At 48.8% G+C, this 26,393-nt stretch overlaps 1 protein-coding gene across 1 annotated transcript in view; it reads right to left on the bottom strand.

Moving 5' to 3' along the window:
* The window catches only part of LOC147100493 (ephrin type-B receptor 2-like), a 298,808-nt gene that overhangs the window by 70,272 nt on the left and 202,143 nt on the right, over positions 1–26,393 (bottom strand). The window lies entirely within an intron of this gene.

Raw genomic sequence — 26,393 nt, 5'->3', positions numbered from 1 at the left:
GCTCCGCGCCCAGCGCTAACTTTTGGGCGTTAGCCAGCTGGCGGGGCCATAGTGAATTTCTAGGCCTTGGTCTCAAGTACCGAATGCTGTCGTGCTCGGCACCCTTGGTCTTAATCCACAGTTACTTTTCTCAGGTTACTGGGCTCTTGGGAGCTAGTTCCACTTGCCCAGTTTTGTGTCTCCATTTCTACCTGCCCCGTCCCCATCTCCTCCACCTGTTCACACGCTCCATGTGTCTCTTATATGTTTTTAATTTCCTTGAATTCTCTTATTATCCTTCCCATTTTTTCATGCAAATCTCAATTCAATTCAATTCAATTCAAATCGCTTTATTGGCATGACAAGTTACATCTTATGTTGCCAAAGCATCGAAAAACATTCATGTTTGTTCACAAAAATACAGATCTATCCATACAGTATATAAACAGATATATCCCTGAGTGTATAAATATACTTTCATATAATTTATATATACTCTTTTCTTATATATAGTGGTTGTCCCTCTGTTTATGGCAAGCTGTAACATAGTGTGCCGCTAGTGTTACACAATTTCTCTCTTCCCCTAGTAGGTATGGGAGTTTTTGGTCGTCATTCAAATTTCTGAATTCCAGGCATATTTTTGTGAATTTTGGGTAGAAATTCTCCCTTATGCCCTGATATTTTCTACAAGCTGTGAGGAAGTGCATCTCTGTCTCCACCACTCCTTGACTGCAGTGAGAGCATATCCTGTCCTCTCTTGGTAGCCGGGTCTGCCTGTGTCTACCTTTTTCGATCGCCAGGTTATGTTCACTAAGTCTGTACATTGTCAAGGTTTTTCTCAGTTTGCTATCCTTTACCATGGTCAGGTAATCAGCCATGTTGTATTGTCTGTTTAGGGCCAAGTAGCAATTGAGTTTGCTTTGGGTTTTTGTTGTTTCTGCCCAATATGACAGATATTTTTCCTTTTCCTTAGCAACGATTGTGTTGGGTCGAATTCTTTGTGTTACGCTGTCACTGTCCTGGGGCTGGTTATTGTTAGTAGTGTTAGTAGTTACTTCACCGAGTCCCAGGACTAGTTGACTGAGGGTATTCTTCTTTATGGTCCTCTCTTGGCATTTCAGGGCTTCGTAATGATAGCATTGGGGGTTGCTCATTTCTAGGTGTTTCCAAAATTTGGTGGCTCTTTTTTGGATAGTGATTATTAATGGATATTGGCCTAGTTCTGTCCTGCATGCATTGTTTACGGTTTTCCTTTGAGTCCGGAGGATACTTTTACAGAATTCTGCATGTAGGATCTCAATTGGGTGTTTGTCCCATTTTGCAAATTCTTGTTGTGTTAGCGGTCCCCACACCTCACTGCCATAGAGTGCAATTGGTTCAATTACTGATTTGAAAATTTTGAGCCAAATGCTAATTGGGATTTCTATTTGGATTGATTTTTTAATGGCATAGAAAGCCCTTCTTGCTTTCTCTTTCAGTTCATTCACAGCCAGTTTGAAATTTCCCGTAGAACTGATTTTTAAGCCCAAGTATGTGTAGTTAGTGGTTTGTTCAATTTTGGTTGTTCCAAGTGTGAAATTTATTTTGGGTCCCTGATGTCTGGATCTTTGCTGGAACACAAGGACTTTGGTTTTTTGGGGATTTATTGTCAGGGCCCAAGTCTGGCAGTACGACTCCAGCAGATCCAGGTTCTGCTGTAGACCCTCCTTAGTTGGTGACAGCAGAACCAGGTCGTCTGCATAGAGGAGGAATTTAACCTTGGATTCATATAGGGTGAGGCCGGGTGCTGTAGATTGTTCAAGTAGTTTTGCCAATTCATTTATGTAAATATTAAAGAGTGTCGGTGAGATTGGCGAGCCCTGTGTCACCCCCCGCCCCTGTGGGAAGTATTTTGTTTGTTTGTCTCCAATTTTAACTGCACATTTGTTGTTTGTATACATTGATTTAATTACATCATATGTTTTTCCCCCTACCCCGCTTTCGATAAGTTTCAGGAATAAACCGTCGTGCCAGATGGAATCGAAAGCCTTCTGGAAATCTATAAAGCATGCGTAGATTTTGCTTTTGTTTTGATGAACGCATTTGTCAATTAGGGTCTGTAGGGTGAAGATATGATCTGATGTTCTATAGTTTGGCAGGAATCCAATTTGGCTTTTACTCAAGACATTGTGCTCCTCAAGGAAGTTTATAAGTCTTTTGTTTATGATACTACAGAATACCTTCCCCAGGTTACTGTTTACACAGATGCCTCGATAGTTATTTGGGTCGTCTTTGTCCCCACTTTTGTATATGGGCGTTATGAGTCCTTTGTTCCAGATATCAGGGAAGTAACCGACACTCAGAACCAAGTTGAAGAGTTTTAGGATAGCCAGTTTCATTTTATCGTCTGTGTGTTTAATCATCTCGCTTAGTATGCCGTCTGCCCCGTAAGCTTTTCCTGGTCGCAGGTCCTTGAGTTTTTCAAAAAGTTCTTTTTCTGTTATTATGGAGTCTAGCGGGTTTTGGTTATCTTTTATCACTTCTGCCATTTAACCATCTCCTGCTCTCCACTCCGGCACTGTACAGGATAGTCACTTTCACAGAAATCACAGAAACCCCACAGTGCAGATGGAGGCCATTTCGGCCCATCGAGCCTGCACCGACACATATCCCACCCGATCCCTGTAACCCCTGCATCAACACATATCCCACCCTATCCCCGTAACCCCACGTATTTAATCCCCCCTAACACTAAGGGTCAATTTATCATAGCCAATCAACCTAACCCGCACATCTTTGGACTGTGGGAGGAAACCGGAGCACCCGGAGGAAACCCACGCAAACACGGGGAGAATGTGCAAACTCCACACAGACAGTCACCCGAGGCCGGATTCGAACCCGGGTCCCTGTCTTTCCAGTCTGTGTTTCCCCCTCCCCTCCCTTTGATTTGGTGTCTTTTTAAAATGCTCTTCCCCTGTAATATCCTCCACTTTAACTGGGCAGCTCTCTCCACAGATGCTGCCTGTCCTGGGATTTGCATCAGGCACTAGTTCTAATCCTGCCCACCACCTGCTGGCTAGCTCAAGCAGACCTGTTTCATTATTCTTTTCCCTTCGGTGTCACTTTAGTTTCTTCAATTTCCAAATTATCTGAAGCACAAAGGGGCAAAGTCACTGCCTGATCTGACAGCAAGAATCCAACTCAAGGGAATGTGTGTTGGAGATCTGGTCTCACTCTGTGCTCTGGGAACACGTGTGTTGAAGATCTGGTCTCACTCTGTGAACACGTGTGTTGGAGATCTGGTCTCACTCTGTGCTCTGGGAACACGTGTTTTGGAAAACAGGTCTCACTCTGTGCTCTGGAAACACGTGTGTTGGAACACTGGTCTCACTCTCTGCTCTGGGAAAACGTGTGTTGGAACACTGGTCTCACTCTGTGCTCTGGGAACACGTGTGTTGGAACACTGGTCTTGCTCTGTGCTCTGGGAACACGTGTGTTGGAACACTGGTCTCACTCTGTGCTCTGGGAACACGTGTGTTGGAACACTGGTCTCGTTCTGTGCTCTGGGAACACGTGTGTTGGAACATTGGTCTCACTCTGTGCTCTGGGAACATGTGTGTTGGAACACTGGTCTCACTCTGTGCTCTGGGAACACGTGTGTTGGAACACTGGTCTCGCTCTGTGCTCTGGGAACATGTGTGTTGGAAAAGTGGTCTTGCTCTGTGCTCTGGGAACACGTGTGTTGGAACACTGGTCTCACTCTGTACTCTGGGAACACGTGTGTTGAACACTGGTCTTGCTCTCTGCTCTGGGAACATGTGTGTTGGAACACTGGTCTCACTCTGTGCTCTGGGAACACGTGTGTTGGAACACTGGTCTTGCTCTGTGCTCGGGGAACATAAGAACATAAGAACATAAGAAATAGGAGCAGGAGTAGGCCAATCGGCCCCTCGAGCCTGCTCCGCCATTCAATAAGATCATGGCTGAACTGATCCTAACTGCCAATCCACTGTCACAGAACCATCTCCTGCATCTAACAGAATTAGACGCACAAAATAGGAGCAGGATCAGGCTACACGGCCCCTGGGCCCGCTCCGCTAACCACAGGGCCATGACCGATCCGAACCTAGACTCATGTCCAAATTCCTGCCCGCTCCCCATAACCCTTAATTCCCTTTACTTCTAGGAAACTGTCTATTTCTGTTTTAAATTTATGTAATGATGTAGCTTCTACAGTTTTTTGGGGCAGCATATTCCATGGACCTACCACCCTCTGAGTGAAGTAGTTCCTCCTCATCTCAGTTTTGAAAGAGCAGCCCCTTATTCTAAGACTATGCCCCCTAGTTCTAGTTTCACCCATCATCGGGAACATCTTCCCTGCATCCACCCGATCCAACCCCTTCACAATCTTATATGTTTCAATAAGATCGCCTCTCATTCTTCTGAACTCCAATGAGTAGAGTCCCAATCTACTCAACCTCTCCTCATATGTCCATCCCCTCATCCCCGGGATTAACCGAGTGAACCTTCTTTGTACTGACTCGAGAGCAAGTATGTCCTTTCTTAAGTATGGACACCAAAACTGTACGCAGTATTCCAGGTGCGGTCTCACCAATACCTTGTACAACTGAAGCAATACCTCCCTATTTTTATATTCTATCCCCCTAGCAATGTAAGCCAACATTCCATTGGCCTTCTTAATCACTTGCTGCATCTGCATACTAACCTTTTGAGTTTCGTGCACCAGGACCCCCAGATCCCTTTGTACTTCAGTACTTTCCAGTTTCTTGCCATTAAGATAATAACTTGCTCTATGATTTTTCCTGCCAAAGTGCATAACCTCACACTTTCCAGTATTGTATTCCATCTGCCAAATCTCTGCCCACTTACTTAGCCTGTCTATGTCCCCTTGAAGGTTTTTTATGTCCTCCTCACTCACTACTTTCCCCCCCCATCTTGGTATCATCTGCAAACTTTGATATGTTACACTCGGTCCCCTCCTCCAAATCGTTAATATAGATTGTAAAGAGTTGGGGACCCAGCACTGACCCTTGCGGAACACCACTAGTTACTGATTGCCAGTCTGAGAATGAACCATTTATCCCAACTCTCTGCCTTCTGTTAGATAGCCAATCCTCTATCCATGCCAGAATATTACCCCCAATCCCGTGATTTTTTATCTTAAGCAATAATCTTTTGTGTGGCACCTTGTCAAATGCCTTTTGGAAGTCTAAATACACTACGTCCACTGGTTCCCCTTTATCCACCCTATATGTTACTTCCTCAAAGAACTCCAGCAAATTTGTCAAACATGACTTCCCCTTCATAAAACCATGCTGACTTTGTCCTATTAAATTATGATTATCCAAATGTCCTGTTACTGTCTCCTTAATAATGGACTCCAAAATTTTACCTACCACAGATGTTAGGCTAACCTTTCTATAGTTTCCAGCCTTCTGTCTACTGCCCTTTTTAAATAAGGGTGTTACATTAGCAGTTTTCCAGTCTGCCGGGACCATTGCCGAGTCCAGGGAGTTTTGGAAAATTATTACCAATGCATCCACAATCCCTACCGCCACTTCCCTCAAGACCCTAGGATGTAAGCCATCAGGTCCAGGTGATTTATCCGCCTTGAGTCCCATTATTTTACCGAGTACCACTTCCTTAGTGATTTTGATCGTGTTTAGCTCCTCCCCCCCTATAGCCCCCTGTTTGTCCAGTGTTGGGATATTCTTAGTGTCTTCTACTGTAAAGACTGATGTAAAATATTCATTCAGTGTTTTTGCCATCTCCATATTTCCCACCATTAATTTCCCGGTCTCATCCTCTAAGGGACCAACATTTACTTTAGCCACCCTTTTTCTTTTTATATAACTATAAAAACTCTTACTATCTGTTTTTATATTTTTTGCTAATTTACTTTCATAATCTATCTTCCCTTTCTTAATCAATCTCGCTCTGTGCTCTGGGAACACGTGTGTTGGAACACTGGTCTCGCTCTGTGCTCTGGGAACACGTGTGTTGGAACACTGGTCTCGCTCTGTGCTCTGGGAACACGTGTGTTGGAACACTGGTCTCGCTCTGTGCTCTGGGAACACGTGTGTTAGAACATTGGTCTCGCTCTGTGCCCTGGGAACACGTGTGTTGGAACACTGGTCTCGCTCTGTGCTCTGGGAACACGTGTGTTGGAACACTGGTCTCGCTCTGTGCTCTGGGAACACGTGTGTTGGAACACTGGTCTCGCTCTGTGCTCTGGGAACACGTGTGTTGAACACTGGTCTCACTCTGTGCTCTGGGAACACGTGTGTTCGAACACTGCTCTCAGTCTGCCTGGAGAGCACAAACTGTCGCTGTCTGGGTGACGTCTCAGAAATTTCCAGAGTACACTCTCAAATCAGACTGCCCAATTCGTTGTACACTTTTAAAAATAATTTACCTGCAAGCAATCACTCCTCACCCGCCAGGTGAAGTGAGTAACTGTGCAAGAACAATATTGCTTTTTTAAATGTCCCAGTTCCCAGGGAAAAACATGGTAATTTGCAGCTTGAAATTATTCCCTTAATGTTTCTGCAAATTAAGTTTGAATTTACACATCTTACGATAATGTCCATGTTATCTCCAGTGACAGATTAATTGTAATTTTGTGTCCAGTGACTGAAGTTAAATATTGAATTGCCAATCCCTTGTGCTCATTTTGTGTCTGCCCAGCTGTGCCTATTACTGCTAATCACATGTTGTGTCAGATTTCATACCGTTTAACTGCACGGGACAGAAATCATTTGTCCCGCTCCCACATCCCCCGCCCAATGTGATTAACTAGACAAAGATGTGAATCCCCTGATCACAGACTCACCTGTAAATGCCGCTTCTCCTGAACAGGCGTGTGCCAGCCCACTCGAGGGGTGACATCGAACAGCCCCAACCAGCTGATCTAAATGGAACGGACAAGTGCAATGGGCAGCTCACAGCTCAGCTGCTCCATCGGCAGACGGGGAGATTCACAAACCAGCATATTTACATCTCTGCCCTGTCACTCCAGCACTGCTCATTGAATCTGCAAAAGCAGCATTTCAGGTAGGTGGGGTGTGTGCAGTATCCTCCTGCTGGTGATTCCCCCTGCTGGTGATGACTCCTGCTGGTGACGACTCCTGCTGGTGACATCTGCTGGTGACTCCTCCTGCTGGTGACTCCTCCTGCTGGTGACACCTGCTGGTGACTCCTCCTGCTGGTGACTCCTCCTGCTGGTGATGAACCCTCCTGCTGGTGACTCCTCCTGCTGGTGATGACTCCTGCTGGTGACGACTCCTGCTGGTGACATCTGCTGGTGACTCCTCCTGCTGGTGACTCCTCCTGCTGGTGACTCCTCCTGCTGGTGACACCTGCTGGTGACTCCTCCTGCTGGTGACTCCTCCTGCTGGTGATGAACCCTCCTGCTGGTGACTCCTCCTGCTGGTGATGATTCCTCCTGCTGGTGACTCCTCCTGCTGGTGATGACTCCTGCTGGTGATGACTCCTGCTGGTGATGCCTCCTGCTGGTGACTCCTACTGCTGGTGATTCCTCCTGCTGGTGACTCCTCCTGCTGGTGACACCTGCTGGTGACTCCTCCTGCTGGTGATTACTCCTGCTGGTGACTCCTCCTGCTGGTGATGAACCCTCCTGCTGGTGACTCCTCCTGCTGGTGATGATTCCTCCTGCTGGTGATTCCTCCTGCTGGTGATTCCTCCTGCTGTGGCGACTCCTGCTGGTGATTCCTCCTGCTGGTGACTCCGCCTGCTGTGACGACTCCTGCTGGTAATTCCTCCTGCTGATGATGATTCCTCCTGCTGGTGACTCCTCCTGCTGGTGATGACTCCCCCTGGGGCCCTGCTCCACAGGAGCCAGCAGCATCCAGTGCCTCACCAAGTGACCACTTTTCACGCATACACCTGGTCAGACAGTGACTCGGGCCCAACCCTGCCCGAAGTCGATGTCCACACACACACACACTTAGCAAATCCTCGCAAACATGAAATCCACAATTATTCTTCCCACAAACCCCCCCATACATTCAGCTCATAAACACGAGGCCAATTGATGTGGTCCCATTACCTCCCGCCCTCACCTCCACAGCTGAGGCCTGCTAACTGGGCCGCCTGGCTACACTCGAGGGTAGAAAGGTGCATGTGAAGCTGGTTTGCAAGGTACAGATCAGCAGCAGTTAACAGAGGCCTATACGAGGGAGTGGGGAATAACAGCCTTGGCCTGGCCTCCCACATTCCTCCTATTTAAAGTGAGACACTAGGTTTTAATAAAGAACCTACAGCTTGTCGTTTCATATTATCAATGGGTTGACAGAGCACTGCTTAACCATTTAAATGTGAGAAGTCACACAACACCAGGTCACCTGACGAAGGAGCAGCGCTCCGAAAGCTTGTGATTTCAAATAAAGCTGTTGGACTATAACCTGGTGTTGTGTGACTTCTCACATTTGTCCACCCCAGTCCAACACCGGCATCTCCACATCACAACCTTTTAAAGTTACAGTATAAGCAGGCTTGTTAACTTGAAAGTTTGCTGATCTCAGCAGCTGCATACAGCACTCACTATAACTCTTGCTCGCCAGCTGTCCCATGGAGTGCAGGTCAATTTGCACAGTAAGAGACGGTTTAAACCCCCCGCAATAGTGCCTGAGCCCAGGGTAGCTGTTCACTGTGCAAATATACCGTGCCACCGAGGATCCAAGACCGAGAACGTGCAACTTTGAGGGGCGGCTAGGAAGCGACTGTCAGAGAGTGAGAGAGAGGAAGGAAAGAGTCAATGACAAGGCTGCCTACCCTGTCAGAAACAACTGGTGCAGCAAGCCGGGGAGGATTCACAGAGAGGAAGATACCAGGTTGAAGATAAACTAACAGTACTGGATGGCAAGCAGCTACCCCAAGCAGCCAAGCGAGTACGCCTACCCTGCTAAACACTTAACCCTGTACTGCTCACCATGTGAGCTAGTGAGAGGTGGGTAGCCATTGTGGGAGGACAGGGTAGCTTAGCGTGAATGGGGACTCGGGTTGCCAACCCTCCAAGATTGCCCTGGAGTCTCCAGGATTTGAAGATTATCTCCTGGACACTGCTGCGACCAAATACTCAGGGAGAAAAATCAGAGAGGCGTTGCAAAACATTGTGGTTTTTTTTTCATTTTCCTTGAAAGGTTTTGATATTAGTTATAGAAATATTGGAAATGAGGAAAAATGGCTGTTTGACCGTGCAGAGCCGACGGAGATGGGAGGTCATGTGATGAAACCTGCAGGAATCCATCCAACCAGGGTTGGCAGCCCAAATAGGGACACTTCTGTGTGGGAAAGTTAAAATGTTCAAAGGGGGTTCACACAAGGAATGCTTGCAAGTCGATCTAGCATGTGTGATTGATCAAGCAGAGTGGCCTTGATGTTGGGCAGCTGTCTGACCTTTGTGTGTTTCAAGGACAAGAGGGCCGAAAACTGGTAGCAGTGTTTCACTGGTGGGGGAGGGGTCGCAAGCAGGGGTCGGGGCAAAGCATTGTGGGAGTAGGGGGGATGGTGAAACCAGAGGCTTCCCATTGGCTCACTGTGGATAGCACCTTAATCTTTGTGGCATGAAATGTTGTTGGACAGGGTGACTGAGATAGTGACGTACGCCCTGGACATCACAGTGAAAGTAGTGCATCAATGTGGTTAACTGGGAGGCAGTATTTTGGCAATTTGCTCTCTCCTGTTTCCATAGGGATGGAAGAATCGAGTGAATAACCAGTGTCCCTGGGCCAAGCCCAGACCCCACAGTGGGAAAAATTCAGTTGCGCAACCTTTGGGGCGCTAACTTCGCCAGGGCGCTACTTTTAGTGCCCCGAAAAAGTTAGCGCCCCTGTGCTGTAAATTGAGTGGTAGCACCCCAAGCAGGAGGCGAGGCTACTGGAAGCGCTCACCCTCCCACCTGGGGCGCTACCATTCAATATCGTGGCGCTACGTGCAACAGCGCCACACCCGTCAGCACGTAGCGGCGCGGTATTACTGGCCTCCCTCCCATGATTAAAGGGGAGGGGCCTAGCACAGTGTGCACTGGGGCCCTGTTGGATCACCAGGGAGCGAGGTGCCGGGAAACAGCCCAGCACTCGAGGAGTGCCGGGCTGACCGATCACGGCCGGCACCCAGCGAGGGGATGGCGGAAGGGGCAGGTGCTGGCAGGCGGCCCAAAAATAAATGGCCTCCCGGCACCTGCCCTTTCATTTGCGCCGCCGCAGCCGCAGAAACACCACCCTGACCCTGTCGGACATATCGTCCGACTGTAGGTCAGGAGGCGCGACTGAAGTTTGCGGCTGGGGCGCGAGGGGGGCACTGCGCACAGTGATGAGACGCAGCGACGCGGGGCGCTACTGGCCACCATCGCCACTAAGCTCCCGCTGAATTTTGCAGGAAGCATTAGCAGCGCCGCGCCCAGGCGCTGGGAGCTTTGCCTCCCCCCCCCAGAGTGCTAACGGGAAGCACAAAGCAACCCAATTTTTCCCCCACGACCCTTGCATCACAGTCCCCACATCTGCCGAGCACCAGCACAGTGAGATACGCCTGGAGGATGTCGGTAGTGAGGCTCAGGAGGAAGCATGCTGTGTGTCACATTGCCCAGCTGAGGAGCAGCGAGCCAGGGAGTTGCTGAGTGAAGCTCCCGCACAGTTACTGTCACTACACCAACGGCAGTGCTCAAAGCTCACAGTAACCTGCTTCAAACAGAGACTACAGTGGGAGCAGGGTCACCTACCATGCACCACGCGTCCAAGCACAAACCATTGGCAGGTGAGAGGCGGAGTCTGGAGGAGCTGTGAGCTGTTGAATGAACAGCTGTCTGCAACTCAAGCAGGGTTGGCAGCAGAGCTCAGTGCTCAGGGCAGAGGTACATTACAAGCATCTCCCATGGGCTGCAAGAGAAGCCTGGAGTCTGATCTTAAAGGTGAACTCTGGACCAGCTTTCAACATGCCTGGTGACAGCCTTGAGCCCAGGGATTTGTAGACCTCAGAGCTGTCCAAAGCTCTGCTCTCAGACAGATCCGTGGACCTGCTTAGGAGAGCCAAACAGCAGCGTCATATTTCAGTGGTAACGGATGAGCTCTCGAGGACAACACATCCAGGCCAACCCACAGCCCCGAGCAAGTAACTCTAGATGTGCCATAATGTAACTGGGACCAGGCAGTGTCGATAGCACTGGATAGGGCGGATTTGGATGAGGGGCCATCACAATGCAATCCACAGACAGGTCGAGGGTCACTGGAATCTCACAGGCTTTTCGGTGAAAGCCTGCAGCCCACACACGTACTGCATCCAACACGGAATCACTGAGAGGTAGTAGGTTAGGTGTCACAAATTGCCAACTGTCCGCAAGCTCCAAGGACAACATTCGCACACCGCACAATGCACGGAATAAGCTGCTTTAACACTGTGTTCAGAATGTGTCATTTACTTGATTAAAGCAGGAGCCCAGCAAGAAATGGGAATGGATGGAATTAGAGGAACTGTGCAAGGAAGTGATGGGGGAAGTGCTCTGGGAAAGATTCATTTGCAGATGTGTATCGCGGTTTAAAGAAATCATAGAATCATAGAATGATACAGCACAGAAGGAGGCTATTCGGCCCATCGTGCCTGTGCCGGCTCTTTGAAAGAGCTCTCCAATTAATCCCACTCCCCTGCCCTTTCCCCATAGCCCTGCAAATTTCTCCCCTTCAAGTATTTATTCAATTCTCTTTTGAAAGTTACTAAAGCGCAGATGTCTCGCACATTGTTCCTCGCTGAGGTTCAGGTAGGAGAATTGCTCCCTGAACACCCTGGGTGGATGCAACCTCCTGCTGAGAGCCTTTCTCCCCCCCTCCTCCTCCTCTCTCTTCCAGCAGCTTGCCCTGATCTGCATGGCCTCTCTTCAGTCTCCAAGTCATGCTGTATTCCAAGGGGAATTCCTATTGTGCAGCATGTCTGGCAGCAAGTGGTTTGTGCAGAAGCCTTGAAGTCAGCAACAAGTCCTTCAGCACCTGCCACACCACTCCCGGTAGACTTTTGTAACTTGAAACAACTATAGAAAGCACCAAACACTTGTAGAATCGTAGCAACAGCCAGTAGAAATCAACCAGCAACTAAGTTTGTGATGGTCCCTTTACATAGCGCTGGTGGGGGGTTCTTACTGCTGCTGAACGCTTGTTCAGCTGTGCGAGGTTAAGAGAGGGTGTTGGCTGGAGCCTTGAGCTCTAAAATGGCACCAGTGGTGTCAAATCAGCATTGCACGCTGACTGACGTCATGATCTGCCTACTCTGCATACTTCCGGCAGACATTAGCTGCATACGCGCTAATGCCCTCACCAATACGGCATCCCGCACGATTCGCCCCACAACCGTGCGCCTCAGACGCCATTTTGGTAGCCAAATGGCACCCGTTGCGCCCAAATAATGGGAGCTACTGATCCCAATTTCGTGCCCTACATCTTTTAGTTTTCCTTATACTTCTAGTGCCTTAAGCACAATTTCTGACTATTGTTCGACTTTCTTCCCTTTCATTCGTTTTAGAATTATTATTTATACTACTTTTTTCAACTGAGCACAGCCCCCCCCGCCCCACCCCCCCCCCCACCCCCGCATTTACGAATTCAAAGTCCTTGTGACCGCCCCATTTATACTTTCCGCTAGGACCCTGGTCCCAGCCCAATTCAGGTGGAGCCCATTCCAATGGCACAGCTCCTTCCTGTCCCAGTACAGGTGCCAGTGTCCCTTGAAATGGAACCCCTCTTTCCCACACCACTCCTTCAGCCACGTGTTCACCTCCCTAATCAGCTTCTCCCTACGCCAATTTGGACGTGGCTCAGGTAATAATCGAGAGATTATAACCCTTGAGGTCCTGTTATTTAATTTAGCTCCCAGCTCCTGGTATCTAGGAAAAGGACCTCTTGCCTACTCTTCCCTATGTTGTTGGTCCCAACATGGTCCACAATGACTGGCTCCTCCCCCTCCCTCGCCAATATCCTTTCAGCTGGTTCGAGATGTCCCTCATCCTGGCATCAGGTAGGCCAAATAGCATGTGGAACTCTTGATTCCGCTTACAAAGAATGCTATCTGCCCTAATTATTGAATCCCCTACAACTATCACCTTCCCCTCCTCCTCCCTTTTGGCAGCCTCCTGCTCCAAGGTGCCATGGTCAGCATTCTGGCTGTGCTTCTGACAGTCTTCATCCTCATGGGCAGCAAGTACACTGTGCCTGTTGGATAGGATCAGTTTCTGTGGATCCTCGTTCTCTATCTCCCCTGGGATCCCCTTATTCTGCACACTATCGGTCACACCAACCCCGTTCTGATCCTGCACCTCTCTACCAGGTGTGACCGAGGTCTGGAGCAAACTGTCCAAATACTCCTCCCCCTCCCTTATGGCATCTGCAATTTCCTCCCTCACTTCCCTCAGGATCCCACAATGTATCCCGTTTGGCCCCGGCACTTTCTCTTCCTTTATCCTAACTATATTATCTAAACTATTCCCTTTATCCTGCACAACATTGCTCATCTCGCTCTAAACCCCTTCAAGTTTCTGACATCCTTCTCTTCAGTAAAGACCAAAATGAAGTACTTACTAAAAACATCTGCCATTTACCGATCCTCATCAATGAATTGACAATCCTCTCCTCTCAGGGTCCCACCTCACTCTCAGAAATTCTCTTTTTACTGATGCACATGTTAAACACCTTACTCTTCCTTTTGGTGTTTTCCTCTTAGCTTTCCTTATTCTGCTACCAATTCTGAATGACCAAGCGGGAGGGATGAGATTAAAAACAATTAAAACGGTCAACTTTCAAATCACGTAAACCATCTCACTGTAAAACAAATGTCTGCCATTTTTCTTCCCGGTACCTGAATTTCCAATATTCCAAAATGGGGTTTTGTACAAAGCAAAAACATGTCTTTTAATGTCGTCAATAAAGTTTTTACTGCAGGTCCTGAGATGGTCTTAAAAGCTTGGACTTCCAGTGGGCATAGTTCCTCAACAGTCCCAGGGAATTCCAGCTCCCAGTCACGTCCATGCTGTCTCCGCACGGGCAGTTTGCAGGATATCCCGGCATACATCAGTCGCTTTCTCTGAGTCGAGGTAAAGGCGTCTCCCCTCATCCTTTGGGAACTTGCCAGTTCCTTTGCTTTTTTCGAAATGATCTTGAAACAAATCTCGAGATCGAATTCTCGAAGTTTTATCTCACTGAATATATTTGCTTTCAGTCACAGTTGAACATTCCAGCACCCCTGTTGACAGAAGTGGGAACAGAGCGAGCAATTCCCTGCTACGTTACTCAGCTCCCTGTCCCTTGTTACAGTGTAAGCGACAGCAGAACATTCCTCGTCAATTTTAGTAGCTGCTGACTTTACCATTAAGATGTGTCACTGAGCTGATTCTGAGAACGCTTGATTTAGCCTGACACTAGTAACATTCTCCCAGCCAGTAGGGAGCGGCACCCAGCTTCAGCCACATTGAATATATTCCAATGTTCAGGACAGAATTATGGTACAAAATGAAATGCCCTGAGTTAATATATAAGGTCAGGCCAGAGTAACCACGCTGAAAAGGATGCCTGTGCACAGACTGTGGATAACAGTGGGGGATCTTCATACCAACAACAACACATTGCATTTATACAGCGCCTTTAACATAGTAAAATGTCCCAAGGCGTTTCACAGGAGCCATTGTCAAACAAACTCTGACACCCAACCACATAAGGAGATATTAGGACAGGTGAACAAAAGCTTGGTCAAAGAGGTAGATTTTAAGGAGTGTCTTAAAGGAGTTGAGAGAGGTGGAGAGGTTTAGGGAGGGAATTCCAGAGCTTGGGGCCTTGGCAGCTGAAGGCCTAGCTGACAATGGGGGTGATTTAAATCGGGGATGCGCAAGCGGCCAGAATTGGAGGACTAGCAGGGTTTCTTGAACATTCTCTATTGATTCTCAGCAGCTACTCCTTAGTTACGATCGGCTTTGTGAAACTGTTTGCCCCAGTGATGTAGGTTTTGCTACAGGTTGGCGGGTTTGGTAACAGGCAGTCCAACAGACGGGCCCCTGGAGATGGGAGGCTGAGCGATGTGGAGGCTGAGCCGCTGACGACAGTTCAGGCCCAGAGGCACAGTGGCAGCTGGTGCAAGTGCTGGGTATCACTGGTACCAGGGCCCCCAGCAACATTCATCAGCATTAGAACCATCATGTCAGACTCTAATCACAGCTGTATCTGCATTTTAACAATGTTCAACAATTCAGAAAACGTGTAAATAAAAAATGTTACTTGACTGAAGTATGTTAATAAGTACGTGGAATACAGATAAAGTTACCATTTAGACTCGACGGAGATGCTTTTTCTTGTGAGAAACATGAGCTCCCGTAGGCCTGCACTGAACCTTGGATCACATGTATGATGTTCTTCTGGTGCCAGCATCACTTCAGAAGATGATTAATATCAGGCCAATCTTTCATAACAGACTAAACTACCAAACTGGTTTATTCCCAGACAGAATCCTGCACAGCCCTTATAGGAATGAGATACAACAATGGACAGGTGCAGGGCCGACTGGCTGGGATATGACCAGGATGACGGGGTGACTATGAGACATAAGAAGTTGGGTGTTTTCACTGGGGCAATGAAAGTTGAGAGAAACCCCTTGATTGAGGACTCCAAGGTGACAGTGTCCACTGGTCAGCAGGATAGTGACACATTTATGATGATCACAAAAAGAATTGGGATCAATTCTTTTGGAGGGAAGTCAAAAAACAATTCTTTACACCAACAATTCTCTGCAGCAATTCAGTGTTGAAGCAGGGTCTATATATTTCATTAAAAGGCAATTACAGTTTGAAAAAGTGGCAGATTAAAGGAGGGTACGAATAGACTAGGGGGTTCATGGAGAAACACTGGGTTCCACTGTGTCACATCTCCACTGCTTTCTAGAATGTTCCACAGGAGTTAGGGGGGGAGAACGCCAGAAAGCCTGAGCAATTTCAACCCCTAATTCGAAGGTAGTAAGTTCAGTACAGAGAGGAATCCCATAAAATACAGACACAAAGGGGGGGGGAATTGGGTCGCGCCCCCTTTAGGGTGATAACTTCGCCGGGGCGCTACTTTTAGTGCCCCGAAAGAGTTAGCGCCCCCGCGCCCAAAATTCAATGGTAGTGCCCCAAGCAGGAGGCGTGGCGGTACTGGAAGCGCTCCCCCTCCCTCTTGGGGCGCTCCCACTGAACATCGCGGCGCTACGTGCAACAGCGCCACCTACTGCAGGCCTCCCGCCCCCTGATTAAAGGGGAGGGGCCTAGCGCACCGTGCACCAGGGCCCTGCTCGACCGCCGGGGAGCGGGGTGCCGGCAAAAGAACCCGGCACTCAAGAAGAATGCCGGGCTGCCCGATCGCGGCTGGCACCCCATAGCAGGTGGCCTGAGAGGACAGGTGCTGGCAGGCGGCCCAAAAAAAATGGCCGCCCGGCCGCAAAAACGCCCCCTGACCCTGTCGGACATAGCGTCCGGTGGTAGGTCAGGGGGCGCGAGCCAAGCTTGTGGCCGGGACGCGAGTGGGGCGATGACGACAAGGCTGACGGCGCAGCGTCACGGGGGCACTACCGGCTACTGCCGCCGCTAACCTCCCGCTGAATTTCGCGGGAGGCGTTAGCGACGCCACACCCGGGCGCTAGTTGCTTTGCGCCCCGTTAGTGCCCCGGAGGCGCAAAGCAACTGAATTGTTCCCCGAAACACTCCAGTATTAGCAGAGCTCCTTTCTATTTACTCCATTCCACAACACTGCTGAATGAGAAAGGGAAGTTCCTCATTCAAATACTTCCAGCAACACCCGCCATCCATTAAAATAGAGCAGGTACCCGGCACGTCAAACCCTGCTGCTGTCCAGTGCGATACACTCTGCTGAGGCACAAAGGAGTCAAAGTGTACGGCAGTGTATTTTTGTTGGGGTGGGAGGAGAGCCTGATTGACGGTGAACTGCTTTGTGGTAACGCCGTGCTACATAACATAATGAGATAGTGTGTGACACCAGGGGTTACACTGCAACAAAGAACTAACATTCACGAAGATGCTGCTCTTTTACCTACATCTTGTCAATCTCTCTGCAGACTAACAACATGAGCAGACACACAGTGCTGACGGTACAGAGAAAGAGAACATCTATAGGGGGGAGAAATTCGGTGTCGCCCCGTTTGGGGGCGGTAACTTTTGAAAGCTGGGAAACTTAGCGCCAGGTGCTAGTGATTGCTGGTTTTTTCGAAATTCGGTGTTTGTGCTCCAGGAAGGAAGTGGAGTGCTAAATCAAGCGCTCCGCTTCCTTCCTGGAGTGCTAAAAGAGGCAGGCGGTGCAGCGCTGCACAATGTCCCATGCAACGCTGCCTCGATCCGAGGCTCATTCCCTCCCTTAAAGGGAAGGGCCATCGCGGCAGGCTCTGCGTTGGGACCCGTTAGCTGGTCCTCGACGGCAGCCACGATCCGGCCCGATCAGCCCCATGCACTCCAGCAGAGCGCTGGGCTGATCGATCGCGGCCCAGGAGAATTGGGAAAAAGCATCCTGGAAATTTTCCTACTTACCTCGGCAACCTCCCCTTTAACTTCCGCCCCCGAAGCGCCCGGCCTCCCGAACAACGCCTCCTGCAGCAGTCGGTATTTTTGCCCGGCAATGCTGCGGGGGGAGGAACCGAAGTTCAGCTCCGGGGCGCTACCGGCGCGATGCGCACGGCGGTGACATCACAACCTCCGGGCGCAGGAGATCGCGGCGCAATGTGTTACCACCGCCGCAAACCTCCTGGCCAAGTTAGTGGGAGTCGTTCATTTTGCCGCGTCCGGGCGGTAAGTCGTTAGCGCCCCATTAGCGGCCCCCTGGAGGCGCTAATGGGAGGCGCTAAGGAGGCCAATTTCTAGCTCCTAAAATTTTATTAAAAGCTCACAAATAAACCAAGCAAAGTTTAACATAGAACTACAGCTCAAGGCACGTGCAAGCGATGTCACATAGGAGGTCATTATAACTATTGAGAGAGGTGGAAAACATGTGCTTGACGATGATTACACCCCACCTTGTGTTCCTTTGTATTGCAGTCAGGCACGTGTGTCTCGGGCAGCAATCCACATCCATATTGTGTTCCCACTGAAACTTTCAATTACCTCGTGAATGCTTCAGGCCGGAGCACTTTCCCAAGTGGTCATTATTTTCAAATTATTGTTGTTTTCTATATTCTCTTTTTGCAGAAAGATGCAGGTTATTATTTATGGTTCTGCACCATCATGTAGCCCTGTTTCTGGGCTGCTGAAACATCTTCAATGTGCATGGACAGAATAACATGAAGCTGCAAAATGCTTCCTGCAGTCGGCTCATAGTCAATCTACAAAAACAACTTGTAAGTACAATAGTGACACGAGAATTTATTCTAATTAATTTTGATGTTTTCTCTCTGCCATGCTCCATTCTTGAATAACAGGCTGCACACCTGGAAGTCCCTCTCTAACAGCACAGTGGGAGTACCTTCACCACACGGACTGCAGTGGTTCAAGAAGGCGGCGGCTCACCACCACCTTCGCAAGGGCAACTAGGGATGGGCAATAAATGCTGGCCTTGCCAGCGACATCCCCAGAATGAAGGCGGTGGCGTAGTGGTTATGGCACTAGACTGATAAGCCAGAGGCTTAGTCAAATGCTCTGAGAATATGGGTTCAAATCCCACCATGGCAGCTGGTGGAATTTAAATTCAATTCCATTTAATTCTGGAATTAAATGTTAGTCTTAGTAATGACGGCCATGATACCATTGTCGATTGTTGCAAAAACACATCTGGTTCACTAATGTCCTTTAGGGAAGGAAATCTGCCGTCCTTACCTGGTCTGGCCTACATGTGACTCCAGACCCACAGCAATGTGGTTGACTCTTAATGCCCTCTGAAATGGCCTAGCAAGCCACTCAGTTGTAAAACTGCAGCGGTTTAAGAAGGACGGCTCACCACCATCTTCTCAAGGGCAACTAGGGATGGGCACTAAATGCAGGCCTAGTCAGCCAGCGACGCCCACATCCCATCAATGAATAAAATTTTTTTTTAAAAATATATAAAACAGATGGGCCCGTACCCAGTTTCTGCCAATGCCATTGTGGAGTTGGTTTCCACAGTGGCCCATTGTGATGCCAGCACACTGTGGGGTTACCAAGGCCACACTCGGTACCTCCCCCAGTGGCACAGCAAAGGTGGCCAGTCAGCAGCTAAAATGACTTGGGGCTAGGAATTCATCTCCTCACCGACACTCCGTAGTGCCATGAAATGGTGATAAAATGGCGGCTGCCGCTCTTTCACCAGCTTGTGGTAAAATGGCGGCAGCCATCATATTCCTGTCCCCCTTTGTGCTGCCGGTAACTGGCAGCGCCCTGGAAAAAAAATGGCGGCGTGATGACGTCAGTCGGCGGCAATGCCTACTTAACGTCACCAACACAAACTTCGACCCTTGCGCTGAATTCAGCACTGGGTCCTAAGCACGCCAGGTTAAGTGCAAGCAGGCTGACCGTGGCGATGTCTGCAGCTCTTAAAGGGACACACACACCATTCAGGTAAGTTTGAATTTAAGGGATTGGACTGGGTTTTTTGGATTTTATTGAAGTGGTGGCTTGATGCAATGGATGTGAAAAGCATTTTAAGTATGTAGGGAGTGCTGCTGGATGCTTGTAAGGGCTCAGATGGTAAATGAAGGCCTTTGAGCAGACAGAACATGCTGCAAATACTCAGCAGGTCACGCAACATCCCTGGAGAAAAAAATAGAGTTCACGTCTCAGGTTGACATGCTGTCTGACCAACTCAGTATTTCCAGCATTTTATGCTGTCATTTCACATTTACAGCATCTGCTTGCACAGGGAAGAGGAAGACATAGAAGAGGAAAATGCAGGAGAGGAGGAATCAGACGGAAGGATGCATCCCAGGCAGCCCCTTTGTGGCCGGGATATCCGGGATGGAATCATCCACCTGCGGTCCCACTGGCTGGGCAGGCTGCATTTCTCGGGTGTGTGAAATGAGAAAGGCACAAGAGTTGAGTTGTGGTGAGGGGAGGGTGGAAAAGCAAGAGGTGCATCTGAGAAGGAGGATAACATATGAGGATACCAGCATCTTGTATCTTTTCAGCCCTGCCGCTGGCCAAGGGCTCAACCATGCCCCTGCCAAGAATGGCCTGCGCCGTCTCCTCCAAGGGTGTGAGGTAAGGCTTGGAATGGGAGATGTGCCTCATGATTGGTGCAGATTGTTGGTAGGTGAGTGATTGGGGGTGGGGTTCGTGGATTGAGCAGTGTGTGAGACTGGTGGTGCCGTTGGTAGGAGAAAGCTTTTGAAGATGCATTCGCTGACCTTGATCAGTGGTCTGAGGTCATGAAGCTTCTTTGGGCACTGGAGCAAGGTGGTGGAGGCAACACTGATGGCAGTCACGGCCTTAGTGATGTACTCCCACATCATTCTTTCTGGAGGGCCTCCTGTCCCCTGTGTGTAGAGGGACACTCTTGCAGTGTTGACCCCCTGCACACAGCGGGAGTTCTGCATGTGAGACCCTCGGTGCCCCTTCCCTGGCTTGCTGAGCCATTTGTGTTAGTGCTGAGGCAGTTTTCCCATTTGTTGAGGTTAGGAAGGTAATTCAGCTTTAAAACGTGAATATTCACATTTGGAACTTCTTTTAAATATTGAATATTTCTTAAAAGGCAGAAAGGGCTGAAAAATATATTGATTCACTGCATTTTATTTTGTATTGCTTCAGTGTGCATGGCCCCTTTAAATCTCAGACCTCTTCATTGCCTATAATTCCCTCCTAGCTCTACAGATTCGCTCGGAAACTTCGTCCCGGATCCCTCCAGCAACGCCACCAGGACAGCGTTGCACAGAAGGTGAGCGCTGTGCCACCGGTCTGCATGCACCCCCCCCTCCAGACCAATTTCACTCGGTTAGCATGGCGGCCATTTCCAGCGGCCGTTAACTGCAGTTGCTGGTGACACCGGAAACTTTGCTGGCGAAGACGAAGTTTTCCCCTCTTAGATTTTAGGAGGCATAATACAGATCTGGAATGCCATGAAATGTGAGCTGGATCACCACAGCTGCTGGGGTACCTTATGTCCCTAAGTTTGTTACTTAAAGTAGTCACTTCAATACTTTATTTCCCTAAAGTTCAAAGCTTTGCTCTAATTCACCCATCTGATGTAACAGCCTGCACCGGTCAGTCACCGTGCCTTGTGATGATGCCACTAAATCCTCTAACTAGAGATGCAGGGATTGGAAATCTGTTAAGACACGGCTCAGTGTTATGTTACCAGGCCCAGATCCTTGTGAACTGCACAATTGGGAAATATCCAACTTCTTTGGTGTAGGAAGCAGCCAGTGGGTTGGTTTAATGACCACTTGGGTTAACGAGTGTGAGAATCTGAGGGAGGTCAGGGAGACGTTTCATGACTTGAAATGAGCTCCATGGCAAGGCAAGCAGGTAAATGTAAAGTGGATATGGAGATAAATTTAGGTGGTCGTGCTCTAGATATGTACAGACAACACTGTACTCACACACAGAGATGACGGATCAAGGAAGACAGTACAAGTGAAATCGGCAGGCTAATGCAAATAACATTACCCATACTATGATGGCAAAGAGAAAGTAATGCCGAAAGAAATTTTACATCGGTCAAGTGGCTCTGTCTAAATCCGCACTACTCCTTTGTTTAAAGAGGGAAACATTGGAAGAGGTGGCAGGACATAGCAGGAAAATTCTTGACCTGACTATCAAGTAAGAATTGTGGAATTAATGGGGATGCGATGGCAGGTGTCAGGAGATTGGAGTGCTGTGCAGACTGGTTTGCAGCATATTGATCATATAGTCTACGATTTGCACCATGAATAATTCAATACGCCTGTTATATTTTTGGGTTCGGTGCTCTCTTGGGTTAATAGTCACCGGCCGCTCCCATAATTAGGCCTCATGTCCTCTAAGATCTGGAGTGCACCAGCTACGAGGATGCATCATGTCAATCCTTTCTGTGCAGACGATAGATGGGTTAACCTTTCTCACCGAATCAAAACCCAGATGGGACTCCGATATTCCTGCTGGTGGGTCAGGGTGGATGACCTAGTCACACAAACATGGAGAGGAAAATAAGACTTTACATCATTATTTGTGCCTTGAAGAGAATGTGAATACACTTTGGATCGGCCAGAAACTGGCTTGCACCCGAAAACGGGCGCGGGCGTTCAAATTAATGCACGCTAAATTAATGCAGGCAGCTGATTAATATGATTGTGCTGTTCAGCCCAGCACAGAACGCACTGTTGAGTGGCTGAACGCTCAGCAAGGGGGCCAAGTTCGTGCGAGGCTAGCACCAATTTAAGCTAGCTTGCACTTCTTAAAGGCGGTCTGCACCTCTGAAAGGGGAGGTGCATTCTGGCTGCAGCAGGTGATTCAATTGGATGGAGAACCGAGTCAGAGCAGCAAACAAATCAAATTATGTCACAATGGCGGAGAGAGCGTGCTCCAAGGTTCTCCGATGCAGCACTGGAGGCCTTGGTGTAGGAGATGAACATGAGGAGAGAGGTCCTGTTTCCACAGGGAGCCAGAAGGGCCTCCAGGCAAATGCACAAAAGGCATTGGGAGCAGATAGTCAATATGATCAATGCCAGCACCCTGAGGACCTGGACGCAGTGCAGGAAGAAGTTTAATGACCTCACACGAGTAGTCAAGGTCAGTGAATTCACTTTCAAATGCCATTTCCCACCATCTGCACCACTAGCCTCACACACTGTTCAATGCACCACACCCCCATCACTCACCTAACAACAATCTCTACCAAACACAACTCATACCTAACATTCATAGCGTCACCTTACATTCACACACATACCACTGCTGCAAGCCTCACACCCACATCTCACAGCTTGCACACACTGCCAGCTATTCAGCCATGTCAGGCATATCACCCAAACACATAGCACCGCACTCACTGACACACTTCCCTTTCTCTTGCAGGGCAAGGATCCTCACAAACGGAGGCAGCAGACCTAACTAGTATGCTTGCATAGCCTGACCCCGATGGAGGAGACGGTGCTGGCCATTATTGGGAGGGCCATCGCTGAGCCCGTGGCCATCAGCGGGGCTGAAAGAATACAAGATGCCGCTATCCTCATATGTAATCCTCCTTCTCACATCCCACTTCTCCCTCATCCCACAATCCCTTCTGATTTACAAGGTATAGGTGGTGCACATCTTGCTTTACACCCTTTCCCCTCACCACAACCCAACTCTTGTGCCTTTATCCTTTCTGATAGCCAAGAATTGCCACCTGGCCAGGCACTGGTGGAGGAGCAGGAAATTGAAGAGCAACTGGGGCTGCACTTTGTAGGAGCACCAGGACAGGTAAAGGCACATGGAAGACAGTCACTAAGGGAATGCACAAGTGTGATTAGTTGACTTTATTATGTAATATTGGATGGATTGATGTATAAAGTTGGATTGGAATGTTTCTTTCACGGTGGCTTTTATTTCAGCATTGTGGCCAAGAGGACGCTGTGATGGTCAGTAACAGAGGGAAGGTAAGGTGTGGGACTAATGTTGAATGGGGAATTGGGGTTGCGTTCACTGGTACCACAGTCGGATGAGTCGATCACGGACAGCCCAGGCAGAAAGGGGCTGTCTGGGTTGCTTCCTCCCCTCCTGTTTCCTCCTCTTCCTCCACTGGTCACCGTATGCCTGGTGGGAAGGGCTGTGCCCTCATGATGGCGAGGTTGTGGAGCATGCAGCAGACCACGACCAATCTTGAGAGGTGCTCTGGTGAGTACTGCAGGGCTCCTCCACAGCGGTCCAGGCAGTGGAAGCGCTGTTTAAGGATACCAGTTGTCTGCTCTATCTGATTCCGTGTGGCTCTCGTTGTACCCATGCTGCCCACGCGAGGTTGGGTTACGGAGCGGAGTCATAAGCTAGGTAGTCAGCAGATAGCCCTTGTCGCCCAGTAGCCACCCTCTGGTTTGTCTTGGTGGCTCGAAGACTGAGGGAACAGCGGTATGGCGCAGAATAAAAGCATCATGACCGCTGCTGGGATACCGGGCATTCACCATCGTGATATGCTGAGCATGGTCACACACCAACTGTACATTCAGTGAGTGGTGACCGTTGCGGTGCGGTACAACTGAGCATCTGAGTCGATGGCGCCCTGCACCATGGGGAAGCCCGTTATCCTGGCAAAGCCATGTACACGCTCCGTCTGCTTCTATCTGGTCAAAGAGAAGACAATTAAGTCCCCTCTCCTGGCATAAAGAGCATTTGTCACCTCTCTTATGCAGCAGTGGACGGTGAACTGGGAGATGGTACAGATGTCGCCTGCTCCAGCCTGCAAGGATCCCGACACGAAGAAATTCAGGGCTGCAATCACCTTCACAACCACTGGCAGCGCTGTCCTTGGTCTGGAGAGAGGCTGCAGGTCTGGTTGCAAGATGTGGCTGGATTCTGTGAGCAACTCCTTCATAAAGCGCAGACGCCTCACACACCACTCCTGGCTCAGACTGAGGTAAGAGAATTACTCTTGGAAGACCCTAGATGGTTAAGGCCTCCTGCTGAGAGCCCATCTCCCCCTCCTCCCTCTGTGAGCAGTTTGTCCTCTTCTTCGCTGCCTCTGCTCCATCTCCCTGTCATGCTGCAGGCCAAGGGGGATAAAATCTAGAGCCCCCATGACTGGGAGCAAGTGGTCTGACCAGAACCCTTGAAGTCAGAAGTAAGGCCTTCTCTACTTGCAGCACCACTCCCGGTCACCTCACCAACTTTAAACAACTCTAGAAAGCGCCAAACACCTCCACAATGTTACATAGAACCAGCAGAAATTAATCAGCAACTAACCTTCGAGTGGTGGCTGATCCCTTTATATAATCGCTGGTGAGGGGGTCCTTGCTGCTGCTGAACACATGTTGCGCTGTACGAGGTTAAGACATGGCATTAGCTCCAGCGTTGAGGATGAAAATGGCAGCGTTGGCGTCAAATCAGCATTGCACGCTGATTGACGTCATGATCTGTTCACTCTACATACTTCCGGCGCACGCTCCTAACGCCCGCCCCACAGCCCTCACCAAAACGGCTGAAAAATCAGGTGCAATGGAGCCAAATTTCTATCCATTTGGATTTTCCATCTCTGGTATATGAAATTCAACATTTGACTAAATGAATCCAAAAGTAATTTGAGCCCACAAGTGATAAGCCTGGTTTTGGCCCAGTCAGCTTCACACTGGCTTGCATTTCAGTCCTGGATTATTATCATTCTTTGGACTCAGTTGCCGAAATATTCAAATATTCACAGGGCTAAAAGGGGAGGTTGTGTGATCCAGCAAAGGTGGTTGGATGGGGCAGGTTTTAGAAAGATGGGGCATGAGTTAGCTGAGGGGGGGGGAAGCAGAAATGAGCTCACAGGACTGTGGGCAACCGTGGGATGTTTTAAAAAAAGAGATTACAAAGGCACAGAACAGGTATATGCCATTAAAAATAGAAGGAAACTTCCATTAGTTTTAGATGCCATGGACACGTATTTGAACAATAACAATGAAAGAATCAATGAAGAATATGAGAAAATAAGACACAAAGTTGAGAACAGGATAAGTCTATGAGAAAAAAAATCAGAAAGAAAGAAAGACTTGCATTTCTATAGCGCCTCTCACGACCACCGGACGTCTCAAAGCGCTTTACAGCCAATGAAGTACTTTTTGGAGTGTAGTCACTGTTGTAATGTAGGAAATGCGGCAGTCTATTTGCGCACAGCAAGCTCCCACAAACAGCAATGTGATAATGACCAGATAATCTGTTTTTGTTACGTTGATTGAGGGATAAATATTGGCCAGGACACTGGGGATAACTCCCCTGCTCTCCTTCGAAATAGTGCCATGGGATCTTTTACGTCCACGTGAGAGAGCAGACGGGGCCTCGGTTTAACATCTCATCCGAAAGACGGCACCTCTGACAGTGCAGCACTCCCTCAGCACTGCACTGGAGTGGGACTTGAACCCACAACCTTCTGACTCAGAGGCGAGTGTGCTGCCCACTGAGCCACAGCTGACCCAACCATAAAAAGAAACAATAAAGCATTTTACACACATATCATTAAAAAGAGAATCGTTAAAAGTGAGCAAGGACAGAATTGTCAATTTGTTGATACTGATCAAATGGTGGAGATATTTACTAAGTACCTTGCATCAGTCCTTACTGAAGATGTTGGAGAATCTTGAAGGGGTTCAGAGCGCGATGAGCGATACTATGATGGATAAAATAAATATTTTAGATAAGATAATTCGGCTAAAGGCAGAGAAGGTGGGAAGCTGCAGGAAACATCCTAGGATTCTGAGGGAGATGAAGGAGGAAATTTCTGGGATGCTAGGAATTATCAGTGGAACTTTCTTGGTGGGGGTTGTTCCAATCAGTGATCTCAGTG

This window comes from Somniosus microcephalus, chromosome 25, assembly GCF_052327205.1.
Source record: "Somniosus microcephalus isolate GS21.2 chromosome 25, FLI_Smic_1.0, whole genome shotgun sequence".
Taxonomy (NCBI): domain Eukaryota; kingdom Metazoa; phylum Chordata; class Chondrichthyes; order Squaliformes; family Somniosidae; genus Somniosus; species Somniosus microcephalus.
This window is presented reverse-complemented; position numbering and strand designations above follow the sequence as displayed.